Source organism: Cicer arietinum, chromosome 7, assembly GCF_000331145.2.
Source record: "Cicer arietinum cultivar CDC Frontier isolate Library 1 chromosome 7, Cicar.CDCFrontier_v2.0, whole genome shotgun sequence".
NCBI lineage: Eukaryota > Viridiplantae > Streptophyta > Magnoliopsida > Fabales > Fabaceae > Cicer > Cicer arietinum.
Window position 1 is genome coordinate 44,288,452 of NC_021166.2, and position 9,830 is coordinate 44,298,281.

General features: G+C 33.9%; 1 pseudogene; it reads right to left on the minus strand.

Annotated features, from left to right (window-relative positions):
* Positions 1 to 5,406: 5,406 nt before the first annotated feature.
* On the minus strand, positions 5,407 to 8,235 carry LOC101492046 (protein RBL-like; annotated as a pseudogene).
* Between the last annotated feature and the right edge of the window lie 1,595 nt (positions 8,236 to 9,830).

A 9,830-nucleotide genomic window follows, 5' to 3' on the forward strand; every position in this document is an offset into this window, starting at 1 on the left:
GACTAAAATCTTCAGGCATTTTGGAGTATCTCTTGCATCTGAAAAATCTCTGATCAAAATTTCCAAGTTTTCCACCAAGAACCTCTCTTATATGCGTAAAATCGCCTCTGCTCCAACACCTACTCCTCCATCATGTCCCACCTCTCTCAAAAGGAAAAGATCAGCAGGAGGACGACCTCCTACAAATCCTATTTCATTCTCATCACCTCCTACTGATCCTAAGGAAATCTCAGAAAAAATCCCTACACCAGAACAGTCTCCACCACCACCAGAACCTTCTCCACCACCTCCAGAACGTTCTCCAGAACATATCCCAACATCGTCCACCCTCTTTGCTCAAACATCCAGCATATCATCCTCAGCCATTCCCTCTTATTCTCAAACACTTCACTCCCCTACCCACGACTTCAATACTTTCTTGTCTAATCCACTTTTCTCTACCATGTCTCCACTGTTTGTTTCACCTCAGAAAACCAGCTCATCCATCTTTGGCATAAGTCAGTTTTTGAACTTTCCCGTTACTGCTGGCCCCTCTAACACATCTGTTGGCCCCCTACCATCTGTATCATCCTCTTTTTCTTTTATTCCATCCATATCTACCATGCCTATTCCTTCCAACACCGTTGTTGCTACTACTTCTCAACCCTCCGCTCACCTTCACTCTCCTCCCTCCTTAGCTGCACCCTCCAACTCTGACATTATGGCTGCTCTACAGATCATCATGATAAGACAAGTTCAACACGATCAAGAGACTGCTTTACTCAGAACTTGGATGGCTGATCACCTTGCTCCCAAGCTGGGAATTCCACCTCCACCTCCTCATCCAGTTCCACCTTCTTCTCAAATCCCTCATCCTGGAAAATCCTCCTTCTCAGAAGGATCTTCTCCCTCCCTAGCTTCTTAGTTATTTAACTGTTGTCTTTTTGTATGACAAAGGGGGAGAATTAAGTTAGATTTATTCTGTCAAAGCTTTCATTATGTAATTCTGCCAATATTGATGTATCTCTGCCAATACTGATGTATCTTTGCTATTTTTAATGAAAAACTATTTTATTACATACAAATGTTTTAATTTATGCTGAATTAACAAATGCACAAATTGAGGGGGAGCTGTTACAGCTCTTTATATTAGAATCAAAATTAAAATCTAAATTAACATGTTTGTCATCATCAAAAAGGGGGAGATTGTTAAGACAAACTTTATATTTAAAGTTTTGATGAAAATAAACAAAGGTTAATTAATAAAGTTAATTTTGATTCTAAAATGTTATGTTAATTTAACATGTTTTTTTGAGTGGATTTAATTAAGAACAGAATCAAGCAAATCAAGAAAAGCAGCAACAAGATCATTCTGCATCATAACAGAGAATGATCTTCAGCTTCAACAACTGTCCATCACAACATATTGGTCAAACCTTTTCTATCTCTTTGACAAAGAGTCTGCCCTGGAAATTATTCATAACTAATCAGTACATGGCAAGGAACAAGTAGGAATCATCCAGACTCAAAAAGGTTATTTGATTTCAAAGATCAAAGGACTTAAAGACAGATAAAAGTCATGACAGTCTGCAAACTCCAAAAATCAAATGTCAAGAAAGTTCGATCAATCTTGGCATATGACAAGACAATAACAAAGGAAATCCAGAACGTTTAAAACGGGAACTCCAGAATGATTATTGAAGCTCAAGAAAGTTCAAACTGACAAACCAAGAACGTTAATCATTCTTCATTTTTCTGCACAGAGACAGCAACTCTGTTTCTCTCTATTTTGATCTGCATTTCATTTCTAATCTTCTCTAGCTACACTCAAGACTCAAGACAAAGAATGTACCATCCAAGATCAATGAAGAAAAGTCAAGAGCACTTTCTAAGAAACGACAGAACTGCTTTAAATGCTAAACCATTAAAAGTCAAAAAGCTATTTCAAAGAAGGATTATTTTTATTCTGAAAAAATGTTTCAGTCAAAAAGCAAAGTCTCTCCAACAGCTTTTGTACCTTCATTCAAGTATATCTACAGCCTATAAATAGAAGGCCATTATCCCGATTCTAAGTAAGAAATTCAAGTGCTTCGAAATCCATAATCAATCACATACATACTTGAAATTCTGCAAAAACAGAGAAAAATCATACTCACTGATTTCTGCGAAACAACTGCTAATTCATATTCATACATTAGCTTGCGTAATTATCATTAGATCCTTTATAAAGAATCAATTCTCAAACAAGAGTTGAGAAATTTCAGATTCTGTCAAAACAATCAAATTGTAAAAACTCAAACTATAAGAGTTTCTTTATAGTTTGTTTTAAGATTACTTCCTATCAAGGTTAGATAGGTGCTGGTATTGCTTTCTGGGTAGAAAGCATTAGAGGTTGAAATAGATCAAGGTTGATCTAAGACTAAGGTGTTGTAAGTTCAAAAAAGCTCTTTTACACTTAGTGGAAAATCTCACAGTGTGAGGACTGGACGTAACCCACGTTGGGTGAACCATGATAAAATCCTTGTGTGGTATTCTCTATCTTATCTCTCTATTTATTATACTGAATTAACTAAAACATAAATTGATTCTCTATTTTCAACTAATCAAGGAACGTTCTCCGTTTTACTACTAAAACCAAGAGCGTTCTCCGTTTTCTGTTTTCATAACCAAGATCAATCTTAAGTTATTTTCTCATGTTTTTAACAGGAAATTTTAAAAGGTACATTTACAATTCAAACCCCCCTTTCTTGTAAATCGACATTGTTACTTCAATTTTATCTCTGTATCTGTATCTTTTCTTATGATTTTCACTTTTTATTTTTTTCTTTTCTTTAAAAATATTTTGTTATCATCTTCTCCATCCACAACTATTCATCTCCTCGAGCCTTTAAATTGTTCCACGCGTCTTAAAGTGTCTGTCAAACTCAGGATTTGGTGTTTGTCTCACTCTTCATTTTTCTCCTTACCCTCATCATTATGTTTTTGTTTTACAAAACGTTTTGGTTTCCTTTCTCAAAAAACATTTGGCTATTTATACCTCAAATGTTTTCCATTCCCCTACCTGTTTTCTTTCTTTCATATCTCAACTTCTTGTGTTTTCCTTTTTCGTCTTTAACCTCTCTTAAATTCACTGGCTATGGATGTCGGTTTGTCTTCTGATAGGAAAAGGAAGTCACCTTCCTCTCTCGAGAAGAAGGAAAACCCACCATTTGAAGTTGTCTTGATGGTGAGCGACATTCTTATTGACAATTGGGAGCCAGGATTGCTCTGCAAGAAGTTAATCACAAGTTGGACCTTCTCACCTTTCAAATGGAGGAAGTAGCTGAACTCTTGAGGCGTGTCCTAAGATGTCTTTAGGTCTTATCTCTCACCTTTTAAGTTATCTTTTCATTTCTCTTTTGTGTTTGATTTGTAATCATGATCCTCTTTTTAATGATATGTTAATCTTTTGTTATTTTATTCCTTTATGTTTCTCTTAAGCAACTTATTCATTATTTGTGTGTTGTATGATATTCTTTAATTTATTTTATGTGTATTCTATGCATGATTGTTTGCTATAATTTTTGTTGCATCTGCATATGATTTTCTTATGTTTGTTGCATCTACATCTGAGAGTCATTTTCATTTGAGTGTCATTTTGCTGAACTGATATAACTATTTATGAATGCAATGAACTTGTTCATCATGACAATATTATTTCATAACTATTGAGAATGTTGTCTTCTATATGATAGGAGAAATATTTTGTTGAAGCAATATTTCCTACAATTTCTCTTAGTGTTACCCATGTTGTATCTTGTCCATCAAGTATTCTTGAGATACATTAGTATAGGTATGAATGTATTGGACACTTTTTTCATGAAGATGTTATCTTGAAGATGCAATAATCATTCTCTTGAATGATTGATATATGATATATTACTTTTGAGATTCTTTAAATATTGAGCAGATATTTATGCACTTGTTGATGTGAATGGCTTCTTTCTTATCCATTTATGCAACTCATGTTTCTTAAATAAAACTCAAGGGCAATCATTAGGAGATCACCATTCATAAAACTTAATCATTTATTTCATAAAGTTTGTTGTCATTAAAATATATATCAAAAAGATTTTTACCTCAACAAACTTGACATTTGAAAGCTAATGGGAATGAAATGGGACGATGAAGAAAGAAAGATTCAACATACTGGAGATGGTTGGTGGCGAAAGTGGTCCTAGAAATTCAAAACTATCGAATTTTAGAGAGATTGGAATCAATACCTAATATCTCCAAATAGTCTTATTTGTCTCATCTTCATCGAGCTCAGGGGCGTATTTGGTTTTTCCTCTTAGGATTGGTTTGGCATTTTGAAAAGCCATTGGAGGAACAAAGGTTGAAGTCATAGTGAGTATAGTGAGTGTTGGTTGATTTGTTTGATTGAAGAACTTAGGTGTAAGAGAAGTTTCACAAAATTGCAATAAGAAGAAATAAAGGAATGTTTTTTGAAGTTTTATAATTTAACTAGCTACTCATTTATGGTGATGTGGAGGTAACCACTCATGTTGACACGTGGCAAAGAAGTGAGATACTTGAAAAATATGTGCAATTGCTTTTTTTTTACATGTTGTCTTCCCTTTAAAAGTGGGTAAAGTGTGATGTGTGCCATCATTGTGTTGGGTTGAGAAAGGTTCCCCGTTGAAAGTCTTTTGAAAGTCTTCAATATAATACTCTTGAAAGTTTCGAAAGAGACTTATTCAAATAAAGTCAGTCAAAGATACATGGTCAAAAAATAGGTTCTTGAGATTTTAAAAGTTAAGAGATTTTAAAGTGAGAAATACACAACCTAAAAAGATACTATTTGAACTCTAGATTGATCATCAAATTCATTTGTTTGATATGATAAAATTTACTATCAACATATTTAAATTGTTCCAATTTAATATGTAGTAATTTAAACTATCTCAACTTAATATGTATGTGTGGGGTAAGTCTCTTACCTTGAGAAGTCACAACTCTCAATAAGTGTAACAAATGTGTGGAAAACTTGTGCCACCCGGCTTTCTCCATGTTATATCAAACATCAAAATAGTGAAGCCTCCAAGTCATAACTAAACCGCTTTAAATTGCTTGAATTAGGACAAATTGCTCATAAAATGAAACCGTAGGCAGTGACTGTTCATAGTTCAACTGGCTGAACATTCCTTCGATCTAATTCGGTTTTTAAAATATTGAGCAAGACACCTAACTCAAAAAGTTGACATTGGGTTGAAATCAATCTCATTACACAACAAAGCGTTTCCTAGCATGACAAAATAGTATCATAATTTATATAGGGTTCGAACCAACCTGATGAAAATTTGCTAGGTCAATTCTAACTAATAATTGAGGCATGGGAAGAGAGGAGGGAGTGTGGCAGGGTAGGGCAACAACGTGCAAAGGCAAGAATTATCAAAAGTAAAAAAATAAATAAATAAATAAATTAGTAAAAGGTGTTTTTGAATAAAATAATTTACAATCTTCCGTTATTCATCAGAAAACTCATCATAATAAAAACCATCACCATTATTCTCATCAACAAAAGATTTACTTTTGGTTCTTGATGATTTGCTAGATTTTGAGGGTTTCTTGACTTTTTCAGCCTGCAACTCCAACACCGTCTCTGATGGTTTCCGCTTTCTTTTAATTTGTGTTGCCCCAGCATCATCTGTAAATAATGTCAAAGGTAACATGTCAAAAATGCAAACACTATAGTAATGTTTTTTAAATAACATAATCAATATATTTGAGAAATGCAAATTCTTAGAACATGAAGAAACCTGCATTCCTATAAAGGGCTCACAAAAATATCCAATAGTTGGTTTTAAAAAATGGGATTCTTAAGAATGCAAATACTCTTTTACAAGCATATTTTGCAAGTAACATTCATTACCTTCAAGTGGACTTGAGGCATGACTCATCATATGTCCATTTACTACAGCCTCTTCTGAAAATGTGGATCCAGAGTTATTGCTGTCCACCAGCTTTGAAGAACTTTCTAAGAACTTGTCTTGCTGTTCAGGAACATCATATCTGGGAGATGCTGGCAGGAAACATAACTCTTCGTGGGACATATCAGAGTCGCTGAAAGCAGGATCCTTCTCCACTGTCACAATATCAATTTCCTGGTCTTCATTTCCATCAGTTCCTTTTACCTGCAAGGGTATGAACTTAGGACCGTAAAATGGAAAAGGAAAGATTAATAACACCTACATGACCATATAACGTTCACATACCTTCTCAGTCTCAGGAATCAAATCAAATTCATCTTCTCGCTCAACATACTCCTCATTTTCCTCGAGCTCTTTGAAATCAGGAGCAAAAGCACTCCGGTTCTCGGTGTAATCTTTAGCCCAGATATAAACTATGCCATTCAAAGAAACAGATACAACAATAGGGCGTAAAGGATGCCATGCTAAATCAATAAGGGCTTCCTTAGGACCTTCAAGGATTTTCACAAGATGTCCAGCTCTATCCCATATGTAAATCTTGTGCTCTCCTTTGCTAGCAGAACCACCAACAACCCACTCACCATCACCACTGAAACAGGGTGCTTTCCAATGCACCTTCGTGATAGCATCTTGAAACTCCCGGAATAGAGTTAAACATTTTGATCCTACAGCTGAATACAATGTTCTTAACTACAGAACCACCAGAGATGGGAACCATGCCACGCACCTCACCATCTTTACAAGAATTTCCCCTTTTGAGTTTCCCACATAAACCAAGTTGCCATACTTACTAAAACATGCAGCAGAAGGTGTGAAGGAGGTACTCCCATCAGAACACTTGTTGTGTGAGGCAGGGTTTGGTCCACTTGGTTTCTCAGAGACAGAAACTTTAAGAAAAGTAGTATCTCCAGTGTTTAAGTCAACAATCATCGGTGTACATGAGAGAGGACATGCCAAGCAGAGAGATGGTTTCGAGGAACCCGGATGAAGCCAAGCTTGTAAAAGGGTTTGCTGCAAAACTATTTTTGTTATCCTCTTACCACTCATAACATCCCACAGGGATAGCGACTTGTCAGCAGCAGATGCGAGAATTCAATTACCACACTTTGACCAACAAATACGGGTAATAGCAGAAGAACACTCATTATCTCGAAGCTCTTTAGCAATGCCCCTGGTTTCAAAATCCCAGATAACACAACTTCCATCATTGCAGCCAGCTGTTTAATTGATCAAATCAAGTATCGAGAGTGAGCAAGTTGATAATGTATAATACCTCCAATGAATAATTGATAAAAGTTCAAATACAATTATGCAAATATAAGCCTATATGCTTCAAAACACAAAAGAATTGCGATTCAACCGCATCATCCCCGCATTCAACCGCGATTCTCCACAATATGAAGAATTGCAACACCAATTTTCGGTAATGCTAATAAAAGGCTCAACTCTTCCTACAAATCAATTTCCTAACTTTTTTTCCCGAAATAACTTCAACCGTGATATAAACCTTGCTAAAAAGCCTTAAATTGTGCATAACTATCACATACAACTAACCCTATTTATTTTCCAATCAACTAGGGGAAAGGGTATTTTGGTCCCTAATATTTACCATTTTTTCAAAACCCAGCATTATTAGCATAAAAATTGCAAGTAAATGGAAGGAATAGAAGAAGCCATTAAAAGAAAGGGTAAGTGATAATTACCAGCAAGAAGAGTACCACGACGATTGAAAGCAATACATTTCATACACCCATGTTCAAGATACTCCTCTATCACTTCTGGAAAATCACCCTGCAACGGATCTTCAACAAGGAACAGCACAATAATAATGTCAAAAAATCTAGAATAAGAATATGAACTAAAAATTAAAGTGAAATAAACATTAGGGTAATTTTTATTTGTGTGTGGCTACCTTACCTATATATTAAATTCAAGGAAGGTTAATTGAATGTTGCGTTGAAGGAACAAAAAAAAAAGTGTAGCGAATTATAAAAGAATGGTACCTTAAATAGACAGTAATGAGGTTATTATCGTAATAATTTTATGAACAGAATGAAGTGGAGGTAAAAGGAATGGGGGGGAAAGAAAGAGAAATTGGAAGAAGAAAAAAAAAGTAGAAAACTTACCGATTATGGAAGTGTTCATGGTTTCAAGAAGGTGGAAGAGGTTGACAAAATATGGAACGAGGAAAAACGGATGCAATAGAGCAGCAAACGAGAGAGGAAAAGCAGAAAGGTAAGAATAAGAAGAACTAGAACGTCACTCTCGTAGTGTATATCTTTCTTTCTATTCAGAGGTATAGAGATGCATTTTATTTTATTTTATTTTATTTCCTTAAGAAATCGTTTTCATTTCTTTAACTCACAATGGATTAGTAATAATATTCAAAGTCATTAAAATAAAAAATAAAATTGAAAAATAATGGAGGCAACCGGTAGTTTCAAAAGCACATATTCATTTAATTTAGAGAAATTATTTTAATTTCTAAAAATGTAATTCTCTAATTTCGCAAAATCTTCAAATTAGTCTTCAAATAATTAAAATTATTGTCAATTTAGTCATTCACATTGAGTTTACTATTTATTGACGGTCAACTTTGTAAATTTGTTGATATGACACTTTTTTACTGTCACGTATACAAGCAGATTTCACAAAGACTAAAATCACTTTAATATTTTTTTTGAAAAAAAAAATATAATAAAATTAAAATAAAAACATAACTTAATGTCAATTTGTTCCCTAAAATATATAATTTATTGTCAAAATAGTTCCTAAAAGATACAACTTATTATCAACATAGTCTTCGATAAATTTAACTTAAGGTCAATTTGATTCTTAAATTCAAACAAGACCATAATTTGCATCATAACTTGTATTATGCTAGCAAAATACTTTTGAACAAATTATTTATGACACACTTTCTAATTAGTTGAAATTTTAATGGTTCCATTAAATCTTGTAGTTTTAAATAAATTTAAGGGAATTCTTTGAATTTTAATCGATTAAAAATAATGTGTTAAAATGAATTTGTTAATGAGTGTGTTGATTGTGAAGTAGAAATATCAATTATAAGGAAGGGGGGTTTGAATTATAATTGTCCCTTTTTAAAAAATTCTGTTTTTAAAAATAAGATTTCAACCCAAGATTGATCTTGGCAGTAATGAAGATTGATCTTGGTTTTGTTAAAGATCAATCTTAGTTTGCTTCAAAACAGTAAAATCAATTTTATCAAAATGTGATTTGTTTTAGCATAAAATAAACAAGGATAGAGATAGAGAGATTACACAGATATTTTATCCTGGTTCACCCAAACACGGGTTACGTCCAGTCCTCACAAGAGTGAGATTTCCACTATGTGCTCAAAGTAAAGATTGTTCTTGGTGGTTACACTTTTATCACAAATCAATCTTTGATCTTTACACAATTCCTACCCTTCTATCTAGAAAGGATTTCTTCTTTCTACCTTACTGATTTGGAAAGGTTTTAACAAGTTACCTTTCAAAACATAAAAGGATTTTTGCAATTTACTCAAGATTTGACAAAACAACCTTGAGTTACAAAGTGATGGATTTGAGACTATTTAGAATCTAGATATTTTCTCAACTCTTGTTTGAGAAATATATTCTATAAATAGACCTCAGTTGTAAATGATTACAACACAATGATTAAAACAAAACAGCAAACCATAAGAAAGATTTTGAGACACTTGAGTATGATTGAAAAGATTGATCTTTTGCTTGGTGCTGATTGTTGTGTTTTGTTCTTCAACTTGCAGCTGCATTTATAGACTCCAAGAAGGCTTAGGACAACTCATGTGTCCGTTGGAAAGGGACCAGCTGTCATAAAAGAGTTGTTGGATAAGTTCTGCCAAAAGCAAGATTG